Here is a 23,478-nt window from a genome sequence, read left to right as displayed (position 1 = left end):
TGTGTCAGCTAAGCCGGGTGAAAAAAACATTCACTATGCCGAGGAAACAAAATACTGTCTACCGCATCTGGAATATACAGCACAGCACGACCAAACGGATAGAAAAAAAACCAAAGCCGAAGCATCGACTTCTACAGGACTCGGAGGTGCACCAGCCAAACACAGTGGCGGCTCGCCACTAGGGGCGCACGGGCGCCGCCCCCCCTTCAGGCCCCTGGTTATATGAGAGTAGAACAAGAAAAATTATCTTTTTGTTTTTTGTTTTATAGCCCTATAAATAATATAAACATGTTTAAAATGAATAATATTTACTCATTTTAAGTATGTTTGTGTTTCCAATGCACAATATAACTTAATTTTACAAAGATTAATAATAGTTTTCCTGAACAGGAAGTGACGATTCTGTCTGATATAGACCTTTTCATTACCGTAGCCGCAGGCATTTCTCCTCGCCGTATTTCTCTCTGGGCTAGGCGCAATTGCGCCTGGAGTGCGCGTGCCCGCCGTGCACTGGTTCATCGCTGTATCCGTCGCAGCCACGCGCTGTGTGTTGAATATGATGTATTATGATGAAACTCGGGCGCTGGTTTGAAGTGACCTAGCAAGCAGCCGAGCGTCTAAAAGCTCTCTGATTGGCCGACGCGGTACTTTCCGTAACCGCAGTTTGCAACATGAGTTCAACAAAGTGAGTTTATGCTGTTGTTGTGTTGTGTGATGCAGATATTTGTCTTGGAGCGTGATGGCAAGTTCTTTCAACGGTTAGGCTTAGGCACTCTTTCAAAGTTGGTTAAGGTTAGAGTTTGTCTTAGAGCATGGCGATAGAACACCAGGTAGTTTGCAGGCTGTTCGAGGCGGACATGGACAAAGGCACTCACAGTACTTGTTGGCTATTAACAAGCTATATTATGGATGCAGTGTGGAGGGACATGCATGGACAATGGATGGACATCAACACAGGCTGGATGGACAATGCCATGGAGTGGATATACTTTATCAACAAGCCCTTCTGCCAACAACAAGGTAGACTAGCGATCTTTCTCTCTCTCTCTCTCTCTCTCTCTCTCTCTCTCTCTCTCTCTCTCTCTCTCTCTCTCTCTCTCTCTCTCTCTCTCTCTCTCTCTCTCTCTCTCTCTCTCTCTCAGCCACTCAGCTAACGCTGGCTTCTCTCTCTCTCTCTCTCTCTCTCTCTCTCTCTCTCTCTCTCTCTCTCTCTCTCTCTCTCTCTCTCTCTCTCTCTCTCTCTCTCTCTCTCTCTCTCTCTCTCTCTTTCTTTTGGATTGAAAATACGTGGATTATGGCTTGTTCAATATCGTCTATGTTTGAATGAATGAATGAATGAAAACTTTATTAACAGATTGCAGAATGGGTACAATACAGTACGGCTCAATACACACAATTGTTAAGGGGATGCAGACCTGAGAAAGACGTTTGTCTTGTTTACATCAGGGTCCCAGAGTTTCGATTCATATCGATAGTTTAATAGCTAGCCTTGGCTCGTTTAACAATATGCAAAATATGTGTACAGCCCTGTACTCATACTGAAGTTATTCTTGGTATATAATACTACATATACTAGGTCTGATTGTGTAACGAATCGATTCCACGTCGCGCTGTGTGTGAGAGAGAGAAGGAGAGAGAGGGAGAGATCTGCGTGTGTTTGGAGACGGAGCGAGTTTTGTTTCTAACGTTTCTATTTATATATTGTGTTTCAAGTTGTGAATTAGACTATACTTTATTTGACTGGTTGTGTGTTGTTGTAGTAACAGCTGAGCGACTCGTTCATAAGAGCCGATTCATTGCCGTGAGCGTGAGTCGAATCGCTCACGTCTTGCCATGAGTCGGTTGCGTGGTACTGTACATGTTTGCAAAATGTTTTGGTATAGCGCCCCTAGTGGAGAGAGAACCAGCAGCCGCTACTGGCCAAACAGCAAAAGCTGGATTTCTTTACTGGATTTAAACTTTACTACCCACACTTGAAGTGCTGATGCACTCTGAAGGACACCCTGCAGGACACGACTGCAGGCCTTCCAGATGCCATAGTGCAGGTATGTTCCACCTTTGAGTTAAACATCTTTTGCATTGCACTATTCATGAACATGGAACACCATACTGCAGTATGTAGGTTGTCAGTAGCACACAATAATAAATAATAATAATAATAGCATAGGCGGAGCAGTACCGTTTAATAGACTGTTTTTTAAGAGCATGAGCTTCAGATACTCGATAGACCTTCAAACATAAAGAACATTTTCTTGAAGTATAACACTCCAACCCATCAAGTGCTCCTGTGGAACGGCTTTTTAGTCTGAGAGGGTTGGTGCTCACGCCTAGAAGGAACAGACTTTCTGACAAGAGGTTTGAGAAGATTCTGTTACTGAGATATAATCACTGGTTTACTCACCCCTCTCCCCTGTTTCACTAGGAACATTAGAACCATATCTGAATAGGGCAGGCCTCAAAGGTAGGCTACATATCAGCCTACATGTGGTGTTATTGACCATTTATCTTTTGTGAAATCTATAGATCTATAGATAGGCCTACCTGCCCTATACATTTTACTCAAACTGAGTACATTTTACTACATTTTTTTTGTCATTCAGCAGCAGCAGGGACGACGACTTCGTAACCTAGTTACTTTCAAAGTAACTAAGTTACTCTGATAATCAAGTAATCAGTAAAGTAACTAAGATTACTTTTTAAAGGAGTAATCAGTAATCAGTAATCAGATTACTTTTACAAGTAAGCTGTGGCATCACTGGTGACAACCATCCCCATCATGGGGTTGGTTGTCACAATGTGTCAGAGTGTCTTTGATAGGTTATTAACTCTTTGTTACAATACGTTGGAAAATGAGAGGATACACATTTCAAGCCAGCATCTTAAGCTTCAATTTAATGACTATTGAAAGATGTTTTGATTGTGTGTGACAACTATCCCTGTTCTCCCCTACAGCAACTTGCAATGGGCCTGGTCTACAAGATTCACTACACGACTAAGGTACCCATGTACATGTCAAAATACTTCCCAAAGGTCAGTGAATACCACGATCACAACACCAGAGGGAGCTCCACAAATAATGTTAAACCCAGATTCGGCTCAAACAAGGGACTAAACACGTTTAGCAATTATGCCACATCAATGTGGAACGCCCTACCCACAGCTGTAAAGGAATGTGAATCACTACCCACTTTCAAAACCACTCTCAAAGAGCACCTACGAGAGACTGCAATTCGAAACTGGCCCCTGTAAATGTCCTAACGCAACCCCCTCCAATGTAAATGTCCTATTAAACCCAATAATACACGAGACTCTCTTCTTGAGACCAAGTAAGGTTTAGTCGATAATTCAATGTACAGTTACCCCCCCCCCCCCCCCACCCGCCTATAACCAAAGACACACCAAACCAAAGTTACTCAGCAATCAACATGTTTTATTATGCCTAAAATGATCTCTCTGACAATTCTTAATGGCACAAGAATACCTTAAAAATCAACATGTAACAAAATAATAGCTATCTTTTCAAGTCTTACTGGACAACAATAAATAACAAAAAAATATCAAATAATGTTCTAAATAATACCTCTTCTGTAGAAAATCCAGCTTTAACAAATGATCTCTGTATCTTTTCTTTTTTTTATCCACTTTTTCTCCCCATTTTCAATTTTTCTCCCATCCCAATTTCGTGTATCCAATTCTTCCCTCCCCTGTCTTCCCTCCCACAGGTCGGTTGTAGTGAGGACAGAAGCCTTGCATCACGTGTCCCCTCCGGTACACGAGGAGGCAGCCTGTCGCATCTTTTCGCCGCAGCAGCTCGAACTCTCAGTGGCGAGGAGTAACGCGTGGGAGGCTCACGCTGCCCCCGTCACTTCCTGCTTCCGTCGCACCGGCGTCACCAAACCAACCTGTAGGAGTCGCTGTTCACAACGTCGAATCCCCACCCACCGGCTTTCCCACCCTCTAACACTTGCCAATTGTGTTAGTATGAACGACCGGCCAGCTCGAACCCAGCGTCTCCTGCGTTAGAGGCGAGCGCCTTGCCCACTGCGCCAATCAGCCGCATCTCTGTAACTTTTCAATGTAAATAATAAAACAGTATAACCTCACAAAGATACTAATCTAATTATTTTACAAGTGCACTATGCAGTTTTGGATTTGTACATTTGCATAACTTTCCATTAGTAAACATGACATATTTATTACCTATGTTTATTATATAAATCAAACCAAAAGCATTGTGAGGCACCATGAATCAAATATAAGGCTACTAAACATTTTGGCAGTGTCAAAGTCTTTTTTCCAATCCATGCATCTGTAGCTGTTGTGATGTTATACAGTATGAAATGCAAACACATTTACAGCATTCTCTGTTTTCCTGGGTCTAACAAAGAATTCGGTAAACTTTGCAGACAAACTCTCACCTTGCACAGCTTTTTAAAATGTGTTTGTGTGTCCATGTGCGTTTTAAACTTAACAGGTGGTACCGTGTCGGGCCGGCATGCCCGTGCGCTGAACGCATGCAAGTCGCGGATATCAACCTTATAGCTACCACAAGCAGCCTAGCTCCCAACAGCAGCAACCTGCACAGCAGCTTAGCTACCACAAACAGCCATAGTTGCCAACAGCAGCAACCTGCACAGCAGCTTAGCTACCACAAACAGCCATAGTTGCCAACAGCAGCAACCTGCACAGCAGCTTAGCTACCACATACAGCCGATTCCCAACAGCAGCTTACAGTAGCTATCACAAACAGCCTAGCTCCCAACAGCAGCAACCAGTACTTATCAAGCAACAGGGTATATTTCTCCTGATGTAGGAGATTTTTCACCACATGGCATCGACACGACTCTACTTGGCATCTTTGGTTTTCCATTGGGCAAAAGTTGTGGATTATGGGCGGTCTGTAGCTTAGGCTACTACAGGGACATTTGAGGCAATTGCCAGGATAAACCATTAATGATAATTATACACTGCTTGTGATGTTGCCATATTTATCAATAGGCAGGGCCGGACTGGGGAAATAATTCATACCGGGAGATATAGCGAGAAATATAGCCCCAGTCAGGCCACTTTTTAAGCGGGGGGTCTGGGGGTCCCCCCACCAGGATTTATTTTGTTACAAAGACTTAATGTTACAAAGGGTCAGATTAAACCGAATATATATATTTATTGCCTGAGATCCCATGTATAATATTTGTATGTCGTTTGATATCCCTTGTATATTCTTTGTACATATACACGGAATATCCCTTTACCTGGTACAGGACAGACCATAATATTCGTTCTCCTATTGGAAGCGATCCCCTAGGCGCCACGGCCATACCCCCAATGTCTAGTTCAAAGTCACCGCTAAGACATGCCTGAACATGCCCAGTTTTGCGCAGGAATACGAGACAGAAATGAGGTTGGCACTAGATTATTCACTGTACGTATAAATACGTCGCAGGTGGATACAGAAGCACTTAGTCTTAGTTACCCTCAAACGTTAAAGCCTTCATCACGAGTCAACGACCAAGTGAAGTGAGCAACCTTGCATCTAAATAGAGCACTTAGAACTGCGTGCGAATAGGATAGTAAAAGTGTCAGAGCCTAGTGAAATAACGTCAAGTTCGACCTAGTTAATGTGAAGTACCGTGCACAGGAGAATCTACACCGGTGAATGCAGAGCCTTTTCCGGCTGGATTATATTGATTTTGGTACCGTGGTTGCTGGAGCAGAGAACCGTCTACCCGCTGCTGTGTGGGATTTACCCGTGAGGAGCATCACTCGAGCCCGTCTCTAGGAGAGGCTGGCTGGCTTTCACCTATGCTGTCGCGCATACTTGGATTATAGCTGCTGCTTTCGTCTGCCGATCAAGGGAGTAATGTACCGCCTCCCGTAGCTGGAGCTTATTGATTCCTCGTTGATCCAGACTTTTGCATTCGAACATTCCTCCCCCCTGCTGGCTTACAACCGGAGGGAACCCCCTTAGTATCTCCAGCTGACCTACGAGTGTGCCTTACATAATTCTTATGATACAGGTGGTATTAATTATCCCCTGCGTAATATGCTCATGGACTTACGCTCTTGACCTATTCATGCACATTCTTCGCCTTACAAGCGCAACTCTCAATCTTGATAAATAATGTAAGATAACATTGGTGCTCTTCTAATAAATATTCTTATAAACAGTATTTCATGTTAAGCCGTGTTATTGTGGGGGTGTTCATCACATATACCTGTGTACTGTATGGCCAGTAGTAATGTACATAACGCAGTAGTGGTTTAATGATACCATACTTATCCAATACAGTCAGGGAATTGTACCCCTCAGTTACAATTGGTCCTTCGAACCAGAGGGTAATTAGCGTAATATTAATATAATATTAATATTGACATGGCCAGCGGTGAACACTCCACAAACGGCTCTCCTAAGCTAGAACGCCCGACGCGCAGACGGCAGCCACCTTCTTACCTAGAGGACTACGCCGCCAGTCTACTACCTAGCTTTATACAGACGTTAAAGGCGGATAAAATAAGTAAAGCGGATAGCAAAAGTATGTCAAACCCTACCGACCAGGCGACCCTGCCAGTAGAGACCCTAGTGGGTTCTAACGTAACTGACCAAGCTCACGGGGGGGACCAGGAGGGACATGACATGACTTTACCCCCCGACAACGCCAACGGGACAGTCCCCGGAGAGCTCCAGGATAAAGAAAGCGCTCCAGGGACGGAACCCGACCCACTACCAGAAGAGACGCACACCCAGGAGATGGACCTCCTCGGAGCGCGACAGGAGAACGGATCTCCAACGAGCACTGCCAGAAGCCGATCACCTCCGCCGGTGTCTTCCCCGAGCGAAGCGGACAAGATGCTGGCGCAGGCATTCATCGCCACCCTGGCAGCCTCCACCGAACGCGACCGACTTCAAGCGCAACAGACGAGCGAGCGCGAACAAGATGCAGACCAACGAGAGCGCCTTCACGCGCAACTCCAAGCGCAAGCCCTCAGTGAACGCGAACATTCTGCAACCGAGCGAGAGCGCTTCCAGGCGCAACAAAGGAGTGAAGACGACCGCATAAGACTGGAGACCAGACGCCTTCAGACGGAAGAGAACATTGAAAGAAGCCGCGCAGATGCACAGCGCGACGCCGCCAATGCCCAGCGCGAAGCAGTGCGCGACGCCGCCAATGCCCAGCGCGAGGCAGAGCGCGACCGGCTGCAGGCGCAGATGATGGAAAAATTTATTGCCATGGCGACACCCCCTATCTCCGCACGGAGCTCCCGGAGATCATCACGACAAGGGTCTAGGGCACATTCCCCTACCCGACCAAGCGACCCGGGACCCCGCCAACAGGAGGATCCTGTCCACGTCTCCGAACCCCCTCCCCGGCCGGTCCATACGAGACCCAGCAACCGGGAAGAACCGGCCTACGTCGCCGAGAGACTGACTAGAAGACTCCAGGACTTAGCAGAGGAAGAGGAAGAGGAAGAGGAGGAATGCCAAGCCGACCAGCAGCAACGTACTCTGGACCAGGAGGCCCAGTACAGCCCCGACCAGCAGCAACGTACTCTGGACCAGGAGGCCCAGTACAGCCCAGACGTCACCCCCGAGTCACTGCGCTACAAACCCCCGACTCAACTCACGGGTGAGTTTGACGCACCGTCAGCACCGAGGAACAGCACCTGGGTACCCGACCCCTGGTACCCACCAAGTACCAGCCCACGACGACACGTACGGGGAGACTCGCCCAGGAGGCCTCTCCCCCAACGCTCACCGATGTGCCAGCCATCCATGGCATCGTACCTTGGCACACCGACGTTCCCGGACTTCACACACGAGAACAAAGCACAGTACACAGAGCTACGAATGTGCTTAGAGACAATGATGTCCGATGTCCCCGATGAGACGTACAAGTATGCTATCCTACTCAAGCACCTGAAGGTGCCCAGAGCGCATAATATAGCGCTGGCATATTCCAACTCAAGTACCCCATGCACCGCGGCTCTAGTAGCCCTCGACCAACGTTATGGACGCATATGGGACTACGTGATACAGGAAATAAGAGATATCGACCGCCTCCCCCCAGCCAGAGACAACAGAGCATTGGATGACCTCTCTATCAAGGTACAGTCCCTGGTAGGGATGCTGGGGTCCCAAAAGGAAAAGGGGATATACGAACTGTACGCTAACTCTAATGTAGAAAGGATATTAGAGAAGCTCCCTCCCGCCCGACAAGAGCGTTTTCGGCGGCAGAGAGACCACCGTGACCCCAACGGCCCAGAGGCATCCCTCCTAGACTTATCTGATTTCCTCGCCAGGGAGGTCAGCAGCCTACGACTGGACACGTTCGTATGGAGTGGACCAAGCCCAAGACCAGGACCTCGGGGATCAAATGATAACCGCCGGTCGGTGACCGTTATGCACCAAGCCGAATCAGTACCGCAGCACAAGAACCACAACACCCCCTCAACGAAAGAGGAGTGGAAGATTGAATGCCAGTACTGTGAAGGGAAACATCGGCTGTATCAATGCGACACTTTCGGGAAGCTGACCACGGACGAGGTGAGTCAGTGGATCAAAGACCACCGCCGCTGCTTCCGCTGCGCGCGCAGCCATATGGCAGCTGAGTGCCGCTTGAAGAAGAAGTGCAGCAGGTGCGGCGGTGCCCACTTGGAGGTCCTGCATGACATCAACAGGCGTCCGCCAGGACAACAAAGTGGGCCCGTCGTGGTAATGTACCAGGCCGAGGCGGTGGCACCAGTACCGAAGATCCACCAGACCGCCCCCTGGTGTACCGACTGCTACAGCAGACACTGGGAGTCACGGTGCTACTCGGACGACCGCGAGTCGGCACCACTCCAGAAGATCCAAGGCAACCGACCAACAGGAGTGCTCCACATTGACCAGCATAGCGGGACCCCCCGAGTGCTCATCAAAGTGGTCAGAGTGCTCCTGAGCTACGAGGACAAGGTCCTGGACACTTACGCCGTCCTGGACGATGGGTCTGAAAAGACTCTCCTCCTCGCTTCCGCCGCAGCCCAGTTGGGCCTGCGCGGTGCCAAAGGTACCATGACAATACGCACCATCAGAAGAGACCAGAAGACCATAAAGGGTGAAAAGGTCTCCTTCAAGATAGCAGCGGTGGACCAGCCCGAGAAGCAGTATAGTATTACCAACGTCTTCACCAGCCACGACATAGGCCTGTCACAGTACACCTACCCCATCCCACAGCTGATGGCGAAGTATGTGCACCTACGTCAACTACCTATACCGCTTATCGACGGCGCCACACCGACCCTGCTCATCGGCTCCGACCATGCGGACCTCATTCTCCCAATTGAGGCGGCCCACATCGGACCCAAAGGATGCCCAGTCGCGGTTCAGACCCGACTGGGGTGGACGCTCCAGGGCCCCCTCTACGGACTTAACAGTCAACCCACGTCTACACGCTGCCTACACACAAAGGCGAGCGACACCGGCCACTCCCTCGTACAGCCCGTTGAGAGGCTATTGACATTAAGCGAGAGGCCTGTGAGAGAACCGTGGGCACAAGAGGGAGTTCGGAACTCCACCCCCCTCAGCTGCGCTCCAGACGTAGCTGACCTCGAACCCAGCACCCCAAGCGACTCCTTGATGGGGCGGCCGGAACCGGCCCCTCCTCAGACGGGGTACAGAGCAAACAAGAGAAACAGACGGAGGAGGTGGAGGCGCAGCCAAGCACAGATAAAAGCAGTCTCAGGCCCGCTTCCTCCTAACCCCCCTACCATCCCTTCCAGCCCGTCAGAAGCGGGTCAAGGACGGGGACAACTTAAAAGTGGACACAGTCGTCGTGATCATAGACCAGTCACTACCCCGAGCTGCGTGGCCGGCCGGCCGCATAAGCAAAGTGATCACTGGTGCCGACGGAAAGGTCAGAGCGGCAGAAGTGCTCGTCCAGGGGCGGACATACACCCGACCCGTGGCGAGGCTGATAGAGTTGCCAAGGCTCCCCGACTCGCTTAATGACGACCATGACCCACTGACTTTGTGACTTGCCCTACTCCTCACAACGGACATTGAGTAGTGGACAAGACGGTTAATCTGTCTCTGCTTATCTAATTAGGTGCGGACTAATTAGGAGGCGGCTGTTACAAAGGGTCAGATTAAACCGAATATATATATATTTATTGCCTGAGATCCCATGTATAATATTTGTATATCGTTTGATATCCCTTGTATATTCTTTGTACATATACACGGAATATCCCTTTACCTGGTACAGGACAGACCATAATATTCGTTCTCCTATTGGAAGCGATCCCCTAGGCGCCACGGCCATACCCCCAATTTCTAGTTCAAAGTCACCGCTAAGACATGCCTGAACATGCCCAGTTTTGCGCAGGAATACGAGACAGAAATGAGGTTGGCACTAGATTATTCACCGTACGTATAAATACGTCGCAGGTGGATACAGAAGCACTTAGTCTTAGTTACCCTCAAACGTTAAAGCCTTCATCACGAGTCAACGACCAAGTGAAGTGAGCAACCTTGCATCTAAATAGAGCACTTAGAACCGCGTGCGAATAGGATAGTAAAAGTGTCAGAGCCTAGTGAAATAACGTCAAGTTCGACCTAGTTAATGTGAAGTACCGTGCACAGGAGAATCTACACCGGTGAATGCAGAGCCTTTTCCGGCTGGATTATATTGATTTTGGTACCGTGGTTGCTGGAGCAGAGAACCGTCTACCCGCTGCTGTGTGGGATTTACCCGTGAGGAGCATCACTCGAGCCCGTCTCTAGGAGAGGCTGGCTGGCTTTCACCTATGCTGTCGCGCATACTTGGATTATAGCTGCTGCTTTCGTCTGCCGATCAAGGGAGTAATGTACCGCCTCCCGTAGCTGGAGCTTATTGATTCCTCGTTGATCCAGACTTTTGCATTCGAACATTCCTCCCCCCTGCTGGCTTACAACCGGAGGGAACCCCCTTAGTATCTCCAGCTGACCTACGAGTGTGCCTTACATAATTCTTATGATACAGGTGGTATTAATTATCCCCTGCGTAATATGCTCATGGACTTACGCTCTTGACCTATTCATGCACATTCTTCGCCTTACAAGCGCAACTCTCAATCTTGATAAATAATGTAAGATAATATTGGTGCTCTTCTAATAAATATTCTTATAAACAGTATTTCTTGTTAAGCCGTGTTATTGTCGGGGTGTTCATCACATATACCTGTGTACTGTATGGCCAGTAGTAATGTACATAACGCAGTAGTGGTTTAATGATACCATACTTATTCAATACAGTCAGGGAATTGTACCCCTCAGTTACACTTAATTTCCTGCATTCTGGTGAATTTTAGTGCATGTGAATCACAAACTAATAGGCCAACAATTGCTTAGTACAATGTACTGTTATGAACCTCAAATAAAACTGTTGTGGCACTAGCAATGCTACTCTCTCCACCTTCAAAAAGAAAAAAGCAAGAGCACAACATATTTGTCTATTTACTATTATAATACAGTTAACCACTCTCTCCACCTATTCAAACAGAGCAAGAGCACAATACCATATTCACTTTACTGATGCACTACCCATCAACAGTTAAAATAGCCCTTACACAAACATTAAATAACAGACCTTTCATTATTACAAAACTACCTGGCTCACTGCCTGGCTGTTACAGTATTCTGCAGAGTGCCATCTGCCATTCCATTCGCCACCTCCACTGTCAATCAGTTGTATCGCCTGGTCCCGCCTCCACCAATCACAAGCGGCAGCACGGCTCCATTGTGTGTGTGTGATCCGAGGGAGAGAGTCAGATAGTTCTCCAACTCTGTCGCAGACAGTGAAATCCTGGTTGTTCCCCACCCACCTAGGTTATCTAACTATCGCGCCGCGCCGCCGCCACAACTAGAAACAATGGCCTGGCAAAAAAAAATATATATATATATATAAAAAAAAAATTATAATATTTTTTTTAAATGTATTTTAATTTTTTTTGTATCTGTGCAGGCCAGGCCACCGGGAAAACTCCCGGTGCTCCCGATGGCCAGTCCGGGCCTGTCAATAGGTTACCACCATGGTAACAGTACATTTCAGTAGCCTACTGGTACAGCATGCAGTACATGCTCATGCTTTTTCATGGCTTGTAAATCACCTACTGGAATCCTGATGTTGGTTTGGTTGCAGAATGATGTGTCTTTGTAATGTGGCCTGTTCAAAACAATATTTTGTCAATGTGATAAGTTGGTCAATCTTGAGTACCACTGGTCTAGAGTATTTAAACGTGATTGCTGCTTTAGAGAACATAAATGGTTCTGTGGATTGGTGCTGAAATCTCATATACATTACATTATGGTAATTTTCATGAAAACAATAAAAGAAAATTACAAACCAAAATATGTTTTGCTTTAATCCCTGAGCCACGTAACATGTCAAGATATCCATTATATGGAAATATATGAGAAGGAAATCCTAAAGGATAAAATCTTAATTCAAACATATCAGAAGGAAATTCTGAAGGATAAAATCCTGTTCAAAACTGAGATGGAAACAACACATTTCTACAACCAATAGAACCAATAGAAAAGAAGAAAAAGGAAAGAAAATAAAAATACAATAGAAAGGTCAATGGATACACAAACATAAAATGTGTACTTTTACTTTAGATACTGAAGTTGTTGTAATCACGGCGAGAGCCTTCCTCACCCCTCCTTCCTCACCATCACCATCACGGCGGAAGCCTCCCTCACCCCTTATCCTCTCACACCCTTATATGGGCAGCATCCGTTCCCCGGTTTCCCACTCTGCCAGCCCATCAATCAACATGGCTGTGACGGATTCCCTCATCAGCGTGAGGATACTTCAGCCTGCAGATCCTGTTCTACCCTCGTCGGAGTGTTAACCTTACTTCCTAGGTACGACGACTAGCTCTAGCCTTGCTACTAGAGCGACAGTGAGGTAGAGCAGTCGTCTGGCAATCCCGAGGTTCCCGGTTCGATTCCCGCTCCTCCCGGGAAGCGTGTCGATGTGTCCTTGAGCAAGACACTTAACCCCTAATTGCTCCCGATGAGCAGGTTAGCTCCTTGCATGGTTGCCTCTGCCGTCGGTGTGTGAATGTGTGAGTGAATGGGTAAAATGTGATAAAAGCGCTATATAAAAAAGCAGCCATTTACCATTGCCATTTACTCAAAACCTTGTTGAATTGCCTTGTCGCTAATCCTGTTCTCTCTGTGCCCCAGGACCACCGCCCCGGTACTCCGCTCACCTGGACGCCCAGTGCGGCACATGGAACGCACCATTCCTCATCCCGTGAACATTCTTGTACCTGTCGCACATTTCCTATTGTGAAACTGTCTGCTTGGGGAATCATAATTAAAACCCACCTAAACCGCTCCATTCTCTCTCCTCCTGTGTTCTGCAATTGGGCTGAGCCAAACCCCTATCCTAACAGAACACTCCGACCAGATGTCGAATCCACCACCACAGAAGAACGGAGAATGGGGGAACATCCAGACCGTCCTCAATGGACACGCCGTTCTGGTAAACCAACACTCACAGTTACTGGACGAAATGATTGCCCAACTCGGCGCTCTCACGCTCAGCTCCGTGGAGCGAGACAGACAATGTGAGCGTTTTGATGCATACGTCACTGCCCAGCTAGATGCCCCACCTGTTGTATCCTCACCTGTTGTATCCCCGCACAGGGAGCCCCATGTCCCCACACCAGAACGTTATGACGGAGACGTCTCTAAGTGTCGTGCCTTTATTTTCCAATGTTCATTAGTATTCGGGCAACAGCCACAAACCTTCCAAAGTGATAAATCTAGAGTCTCTTACCTGTCGGGTCTGCTCACGGGTCCCGCGCTAGAATGGGCAACCGCCCTTCACTTCAGTCGGTCCCCCCTCTGGGATTCATACTCTGCATATATTGACGACATGCGCAAAGTCTTCGACCATCCTCCTGGGGGCTCGGATAGTACTGCCGGCTTGTTCACAATCCGCCAAGGTAATCGCAGCGTGAGCGAATATGCAATTGAATTGCAGTTAAGAGGGGCTTTTCGCCAAGGCCTCAGCAACGTCCTAAAGGTGGAATTGGTGTCTAAGGAGAAGCCGTCTTCCCTAGACAAGCGAATTAATTTAGCCAGAGAACTAGACACGCGCCTTCGCGAACGCCGCCGTGAAAAAGCTAGCGTGCTCGTCCTCCATTGCCCAGCTCACCTTGCTCTCCCCCCTCCGGGCGCACCGTCCGCGCCGAGCACAGCCTCTCTGAACCTATGGAGCTCGACCGCTCCCACCTCTCTCCCAGCGAACGCCGTCACAGACTCCAGACGGGGGCATGCCTGTTTTGCGGTCAACTTTGCCACTCCCTCGCTGCATGTCCGATTCGCCCAAACGTTCCGGCGCGACAGTAATGCTGGGGGCATGTTCGAGCCAAAATTATGCTCCCAGCTCCGGTCCAAACATGCAATTCAGTGCCACGCTGTGTTACAACGGCCAATCGCTCCCGCTGTCCGCGCTGGTCGATTCAGTCGCCAACGAAAATCTCATCGACGCTGGGGTAGTGTCTCACTTCCGTATTGCTACTGACATTTTGCCTATTCCCCGCGATGCTCACGGCCTAAACGGGAGGCTTCTCTCACGAATAATTCATCATACCAGACCCCTCCGCCTCCTGCTCTCAGGGAATCATAGCGAGGTTATCCGCTTCCACGTCACTAATTCCCCCCATAATCCCATTGTTCTTGGCATGCCTTGGTTAAAGCTGCACAACCCTGTGATAAACTGGCCAACAGGCTTGGTCACGAGCTGGAGCGCTCACTGCCACGCCTCTTGTCTACAGTCGGCTCGGCCGCCACTGGAGGCCGCTGGTTCTCGCGTTCCCAACAAACCCATTGACCTTTCTGCTATCCCTCCAATTTATCATGATTTAGAGGCTGTTTTTAGTAAACAGCATGCTCTCTCCTTGCCACCCCGCGCCTTCGTCCTTGCCTGCACCGTCTGTGTGCAGGCTTCCCACCGACCACCTGCCGGGCTCCTCCGTCCGCTGCCTGTTCCTGGCCGGCCCTGGTCACACGTCGCCCTGGACTTCGTCACCGGTCTGCCCCCCTCACACGGTTACACTGTCATTCTCACCATTGTTGACCGATTTTCAAAGGCCGTGCACTTTGTTGCTCTCCCCAAACTCCCCTCTGCTTCAGAGACCGCGGACCTGATGGTGCTCCACGTCTTCCGCCTCCACGGGATCCCGGTGGACATCATCTCTGACAGAGGCCCTCAATTCATCTCCCAGGTCTGGAAAGCCTTCTGCCGGGCTCTGGGGGCCACGGTCAGCCTCTCCTCCGGATACCACCCGCAGACCAACGGCCAGTCGGAGTGGGCGAACCAAGACCTGGGGTCCGCCCTGCATCACAACCCGGGACTCCTCTGGCTGGAGTGCCTTCCTACCATGGATCGAGTACGTCCACAACTCCTTGTCCTCCGCTGCCACAGGTCAGTCCCCCTTCGAATCCTCTCTGGGCTACCAGCCCCCACTGTTCCCTGCACAGGAGGAGGAGATCTCTGTTCCCTCGGTGCAGGAGCACCTTCACCGCTGCAGAAGAGTATGGGAGGACACCAGGGCCGCGCTGCTCCGCTGACCAAAATCGCCGCTTCGCCGACCGCCACCGGACCCCGGCCCCCGACTATCAACCAGGTCAGATGGTTTGGCTCTCATCTCGGGACCTGCCACTCAAGTCAGTTTCCCGAAAAACTCACCCCCCATTTTGTTGGTCCCTATAAGATTCTGTCCGTCATTAACCCCTCAGTCAGGGGTTAACTCTAGCTTCCCTCCAACATGCGCATTCACCCCTCATTTCATGTTTCCCAGCTGAAGCCAGTGGTCTCCAGTCCCCTTTCTCCCCCAGCTCCAGAGCCTCCCCCTCCGCTGGTCATCGACGACCATCCGGCCTACATCGCCCGCAGATCCTGTTCTACCCTCGTTGGAGTGTTAACCTTACTTCCTAGGTACGACGACTAGCTCTAGCCTTGCTACTCAAAACCTTGTTGAATTGCCTTGTCGCTAATCCTGTTCTCTCTGTGCCCCAGGACCACCGCCCCGGTACTCCGCTCACCTGGACGCCCCGTGCGGCACATGTAACGCACCATTCCTCATCCCATGAACATTCTTGTACCTGTCACACATTTCCTATTGTGAAACTGTCTGCTTGGGGAATCATAATTAAAACCCACCTAAACCGCTCCATTCTCCCTCCTCCTGTGTTCTGCAATTGGGCTCCGCCAAACCCCTATCCTAACAGAAGTAGATTCAATAGCAAATACTTCTCTACTTTTAGAATTTTAATGGAGGACTTTTACTTTTACTCATTTATCTGAGTATTTCTACTTTTACTTAAGTAAAGGAACTGTGTACTTCTTCCACCACTGCCAAATACCACCAGGTTAATTTCATTCCCCTTGAGACCTGTCCATTTTGGGTCAAATGCCGACTTCCTCAAGTCAGTGATCATGTCCTTGGTTTTAGACACGTTCAACCAAAGAAAAGCCTCCTTTACATCGCAACACAACGTTGTCAATGTCATTGCTTCATATCAAACACTTCACCAGTTTGGCCTGGTTATCATTCAAGTCAACCCTCCTGATCACTTACAAGTCCTCCATGCTCTGCCACCTCAGTACCTCACTGACCTCCTCCACCCCCACACTCAGTCACAGTCCCTGCGATCCTCAGACACTGGTCAGCTCTCCATTCCCCGAACCAGACTGCAGACCTTTGGGGACAGAGCTTTCAGCGTGGCAGCTCTCAACCTCTGGAACTCCCTCCCCGCAGAACTCCGCAACGCCCCAACTCTGGACTGCTTCAAAAAACTCATCAAAACTAACCTCTTCAACATGGCCTTTGACCCCTAACTTCCTACATTGAATGTTGTGTGTCCAGGGTTAGAGTTATCACCTGAGAGCTATTTCAGATAGCCCACGATTTATTTTAATACATTTGTGAAAAATTAGGCAAGAACACATGATGCTCAGCTTGATTAGAATCTAGTGTTTCTTAAAGGTCCCATGTCTTATAAATAGCCTTTTCCAGTGTTTAGCATTGTTTTCTAGCAATGTGGGGTTGTATCAATGGGGTCTCATTTTGGCCCATCAGTCCAGTCTCGAGTTCACATGATCCTCTCTCACTGAACTAAGCCATTCTGATTTCACTCGCTCCCTGACATCAGTAGGTGCTGCTGATCTGCATAACTAATGCCCCCTCTATGGTTGTAGCGCACTCAAAACTTGAAGTGTAAAAATGCTGCTTTAGAGTACTTGATTAGAAATACAAAACAAAGATTTTTTTTGAAAAAAACCTTACAGATGTGTTCCATAGACTCACAGGAATTGTGTAACATTGACCAAATAGTGAAAGGAATAGCAAAACATGGGACCTTTAAGTAGCTGTTTGCATCTGTCCAAGCTACAATACATGCAGCTTCACCAAATGGGTTGGAGTAGCATTAGTAGACACGCTCAGGGGGGGGCGACGCATAGCGGCTTGGATGTAAAATGCAGCCTGTTCCACAACATTAAATACTCTGTTCTTTTAAAAACTGAAAAGAAAAATATGATCTATTAACAATTTATTAAGGTAACATAAATAATACTAATTCGTACATTTAAAAAAAAAAATATATAAAAAAAGAAATATTGACTATGGGGGCCCAGACTCTATCTATGGGGGACAAGCCCCCATTGCCCCCCCCCCCATAACTCGAACCCTGTGGGCTAAATCCACAAAGAATGGATTGCACGGAGCAAGTTGCACCCTTACTTAAAATTCATTATGAATTGAAAATAGGGGACCCTGATGTAAACAAGACGAAAGTCTTTCTCTAGTTTGCATCCCCTTAACAATTGTGTGTATTGAGCCATACTGTATTGTACCCATTCTGCAATCTGTTAATAAAATGTTCATTCAATCAATCAATCTGCACGGTGATTGATTGAATGGAAATTGTATTAACAGATTGCAGAGAATGAGTACAATACAGTATGGCTCAATACACACAATTGTTAAGGGGATGCAGACTAGAGAAAGACTTTCGTCTTTTGTTTACATCAGGGTCCCCCATTTTCTATTCATAATGAATTTTAAGTAAGGGTGCAACTTGCTCCGTGCAATCCATTCTTTGTGGATTTTGTGTGTCTGTCTACCATGTTTGTTATTGTTGTTTTTTGCTCTATGTAAAGCGACCTTGAGTTTTATGACAGGCGCTATACAAAACCAAGTTATTATTATTATTATTATTATTATTATTATTATTATTATTATTATTATTATTATTATTATTATTATTATTATTATTATTATTATTATTATTATTATTATTATTATTATTATTATTATTATTATTATTATTATTATTATTATTATTATTATTATTATTATTATTATTATTATTATTATTATTATTATTATTATTATTATTATTATTATTATTATTAAGTCAAGCAGTCAGACGCATGGCCTCGAAATAAAGCTGGCGTATATTTCACCTCACATTTAGTTCGAACGTACACCGAGACTCCATTACTTGCTTAATTCTCTCTTCCTTACGTGTAGGTAATCTTCCGTCCGGGGACATGTAACACGTTGGGGAGGGGGGGCTGAATGGGTTATTGTATCAGCCCTTCTATACGTGGGTGGTAGGTTCCTTCATTAGCTGATTTCTTTGATAATTATGATTTCTATTCACGTTGGGAATATTGATGTTATTCTGCCCTTCTCGAACCCTTTCCCCCTCAATTATATAATTTTCATCTGGCCGTAGAGTTAAAAAAACGACAACGAAACAAGAGATGACATCATAAACCCAAAACCCACTGAACTTGCGGAGCTCAAGCATCTGAAAATAAACGTGCGGTGAAAAAAAAGGAGGCCCAGGTCATCGGCCGGAGTTCTTGTTTTCCCTTCAATCAACGCAGCCATTTTGAATAATTAGGTCTAATGCATCCAGTGTTTTCGGAATGATCGCAAACAGTGATCTCTTCAGCCGTGACCTGGCCCAGTGGCTGTGCTAGAAGTGTGAAGGTTCTTTTGGCGCTGTGGGCACCAGTCGCGGACTGGGACCATAATTCCTACCGGGAATTTGACTCAGGCAGGCCAGGCCAGGCCAGGCCAGGCCAGGCCAGGCCAGGCCAGACCCATACCCATACCCATACCCATACCCATTTTTTCAGGCTCAGCCTCCGGTCAGTTTGTACTTTCTTACACATCGGACGCCTCCTGATGAATAACCTTGTTCCCGTAGAAGATGAATGTGGGTGGTTTTGACTGGTGTTATGGAAACTTGGTGTGGTGATACCAACTCATCATGTTCTCAGACGGTTCGAGAGATACATTTGAAATTGAAACACAGTCTCATCAGAAAACATAAATAAAGTACTAATCGACCACAGGAAAAACAGTACATAATGTATGTTATGTTACAGCCATGGGTAATATATTTACTTATTGTAGAAGTAATATATTTACATTTTGTATCGGTGAAAGTCCAAAGCAAACTGATGCCACCCGACCAACCCTGATACAAAAACACAGCAATACTATGATGATGATTCATTTGAACAGTTATGGTTAAGATTATGGTTATGGTTATGGTTAAGATAGAAAGTTTGGATTATGGTTATGGTTATGGTTATGGTTAGGGTTAGGGTTAGGGTTAGGGTTAGGGTTAGGGTTAGGGTCAGGGTTAGGGTTAGGGTTAGTGTTAGTGTTAGTGTTAGTGTTAGAGTTAGGGTTAGGGTTAGGGTTTAAGGTAACAGTGTGGTTAAGGTTAGGGTTAGGGTTAAGGTTATGGTTAGTTTAAGGTAAAAGTGTGGTTAAGGTTAGGGTTTGGGCGAGGCTATCAGAAAAGTGTGTCTTGGTTGTAGAGCCTGGCACCAACACTAGCAAGGTAGAGCCTGGCACCAACACTGCCAGGTTAGAGCCTGGCACCAACACTACCACTGTAAAAAAAAAATCGGTAGAAAAACGGTAAAAGTCTGGCAGTTTGGGGACATTGAATTAGTGTAAAATTTACATTGAAATACCCTAATTAAAATAAAGTGGAAAAGCAATACATTTACAGATAATTCTGTTTATTATTTGAGAACCCGAGAACAGAGAATCACTGTTAATTGACAGGTTAGGTTCAGCAGTGAAACACTGTTATTTTACAGGTTTTTTCCTACATTATTATGATCAAACACCTTCAATAAAGTGACAGAACTTAAAGTTCAGCAGTGAAACAATGTTATTTCACAAGTTTTCCCTACATTTACGATGAAACTCCTTCAATTAAGTGACATAACTCAAAGTTCAGCAGTGAAACACTGTTATTTCACAGGTCTTTCCTAAATTATTACGATCAAACTCCTTCAATAAAGTGACAGAACTTAAAGTTCAGCAGTGAAACACTGTTATTTCACAGGTTTTTCCTAAATTATTATGATCAAACTCCTTCAATAAAGTGACAGAACTTAAAGTTCAGCAGTGAAACACTGTTATTTTACATGTTTTCCCAGAATTATTACAATCAAACTCCTTCAATTAAGTGACAGAACTCAAAGTTCAGCAGTGAAACACTGTTATTTTACATGTTTTCCCAGAATTATTACAATCAAACTCCTTCAATTAAGTGACAGAACTCAAAGTTCAGCAGTGAAACACTGTTATTTTACATGTTTTCCCATAATTATTACAATCAAACTCCTTCAATTAAGTGACAGAACTCAAAGTTCAGCAGTGAAACACTGTTATTCTACATGTTTTCCCATAATTATTACAATCAAACTCCTTCAATTAAGTGACAGAACTCAAAGTTCAGCAGTGAAACACTGTTATTTTACATGTTTTCCCATAATTATTACAATCAAACTCCTTCAATTAAGTGACAGAACTCAAAGTTCAGCAGTGAAACACTGTTATTTCACAGGTTTTTCCTCAATTATTACGATCAAACTCCTTCAATAAAGTGACAGAACTTAAAGTTCAGCAGTGAAACACTGTTATTTTACAGGTTTTCCCATAATTATTACAATCAAACTCCTTCAATTAAGTGACAGAACTCAAAGTTCAGCAGTGAAACAGTGTTATTCTACATGTTTTCCCATAATTATTACAATCAAACTCCTTCAATTAAGTGACAGAACTCAAAGTTCAGCAGTGAAACACTGTTATTTTACATGTTTTCCCATAATTATTACAATCAAACTCCTTCAATTAAGAGACAGAACTCAAAGTTCAGCAGTGAAACACTGTTATTTCACAGGTTTTTCCTCAATTATTACGATCAAACTCCTTCAATAAAGTGACAGAACTTAAAGTTCAGCAGTGAAACACTGTTATTTTACAGGTTTTCCCATAATTATTACAATCAAACTCCTTCAATTAAGTGACAGAACTCAAAGTTCAGCAGTGAAAGACTGTTATTTCACAGGTTTTTCCTAAATTATTACGATCAAACTCCTTCAATAAAGTGACAGAACTTAAAGTTCAGCAGTGAAACACTGTTATTTCACAGGTTTTTCCTCAATTATTACAATCAAACTCCTTCAATTAAGTGACAGAACTTAAAGTTCAGCAGTGAAACACTGTTATTTTACAGGTTTTCCCATAATTATTACAATCAAACTCCTTCAATAAAGTGACAGAACTCAAAGTTCAGCAGTGAAAGACTGTTATTTCACAGATTTTCCCTAAATTATTACGATCAAACTCCTTCAATAAAGTGACAGAACTTAAAGTTCAGCAGTGAAACACTGTTATTTCACAGGTTTTTCCTCAATTATTACAATCAAACTCCTTCAATAAAGTGACAGAACTTAAAGTTCAGCAGTGAAACACTGTTATTTTACAGGTTTTCCCATAATTATTACAATCAAACTCCTTCAATTAAGTGACAGAACTTAAAGTTCAGCAGTGAAACACTGTTATTTCACAGGTTTTTCCTCAATTATTACAATCAAACTCCTTCAATAAAGTGACAGAACTCAAAGTTCAGCAGAGAAACACTTTTATTGTACAGATTGTTAGAAACAAAAAGCTTCAAGTGTTAACAAACGATCAGGATTGTAAAACTGCTTTATTTTGGAAGCAAGTGTGCTGTATAAAACAGATTCAAATGATTTAAAACTTTAGCTTGCAGTGTTTGTTCAAATATAATGTTTAAATACAGTATGTAAAGTTAAAAACCTATAGAAGTACAATCTAAACACTATTTATGGATCAATATGCATGGCAGCTGCCACCATTGGTGTGTGAATGTGTGTGAATAGGTGAATGAGAGGCCATACGCGCTTTGGATAAAAGCGCTATTGCTATATAAGTGCAGTCCATTGAACATAACATAATGGCCAAGTAGTAAATTAAACTTTATGTCCACAATTCTGAACTATCCCTTCAATGTCATCAGATGATTTCAACTTTTAAAAGCGGAGAAAGCAACATATTGTGCTGTTGAACCGAGGGGGTTGTGGTCAGGTCTACAGTTTTTTAGCTTTACCATTTCAGTTTTATATTGTTTTCCACAATATTCTCCCGACCCCTGGGGGCTCCATAATATATGTGAACATTATACTGTTTAATTCAGAATCCCAACTATACAGTGTATTACTAAGTAAAAATCAAAACATACCACACCACAAAAGGTCAATGAATCAGTGGCACAAGTGAAGAGCAGATAAGGAACAATCCTCCAGATTGGCAGTAATCAGCTGGATCCTTGGTGCATGGTGCATCTGGGAAAATGAAAAAAAAGGACACTATGATTCACTGGAAAGTCCGGGACTGTACATTAGGAGGGGGTGGGTGGTAGGAAAAAAGATATATACGGTGGGGAGGAGACTGTCTACAGATACACCTGTGTGATGTTGCTACGGAGTTAAGCTAATAAACGTATACTATACTCACAACCACAGCAGGGGACACAACTATTTTGTTACCCTGCCATGTGGCGGACAGACCTCGCAAATGTCACTCGCCCAATAGCCTCCAGCTGCAACCACTCGAGTCCCTGAGTGATGACTGCTTGGCGCCGCCTCGGTAGAAAAAATTCCCTTTTCATGATATTTGGCGCCTCTGATTGGCTCAATTTTGTTTCAATCTGTATGCATCTACAAATCATATTATACCAGGTAGTCAATTCCGTTAGACTGCGAATCAAATTGACGGATCTCCCCAATCAAATTGACGGAAATCCGTCTTGAGACGGAACACTTTAATGCCTGCATTCAACATCGATTATCTATTGTTCAGGATGTAGGAACGTTATACTTTTTCATTCATACAAAAATACAAAAATACCTTCTAGAATATAAGTATGTTTTATCATTTCCTGTAGTAATTCCTAGAACGTGAGTTATAGACCTAAATGCATCGATTGCCGTTTATTCCCTAGACACGCTATATTAAAAAATTCAACTGTATATGATCGTATACGTTATGCGTCATCATGCACGGAGGAAAGGGGGGGGGGGCGGCGTTTATAAT

Source organism: Notolepis coatsorum (assembly GCF_963971535.1).
Source record: "Notolepis coatsorum genome assembly, chromosome: 7".
NCBI classification, from domain to species: Eukaryota; Metazoa; Chordata; class Actinopteri; order Aulopiformes; family Paralepididae; genus Notolepis; species Notolepis coatsorum.
This window is presented reverse-complemented; position numbering follows the sequence as displayed.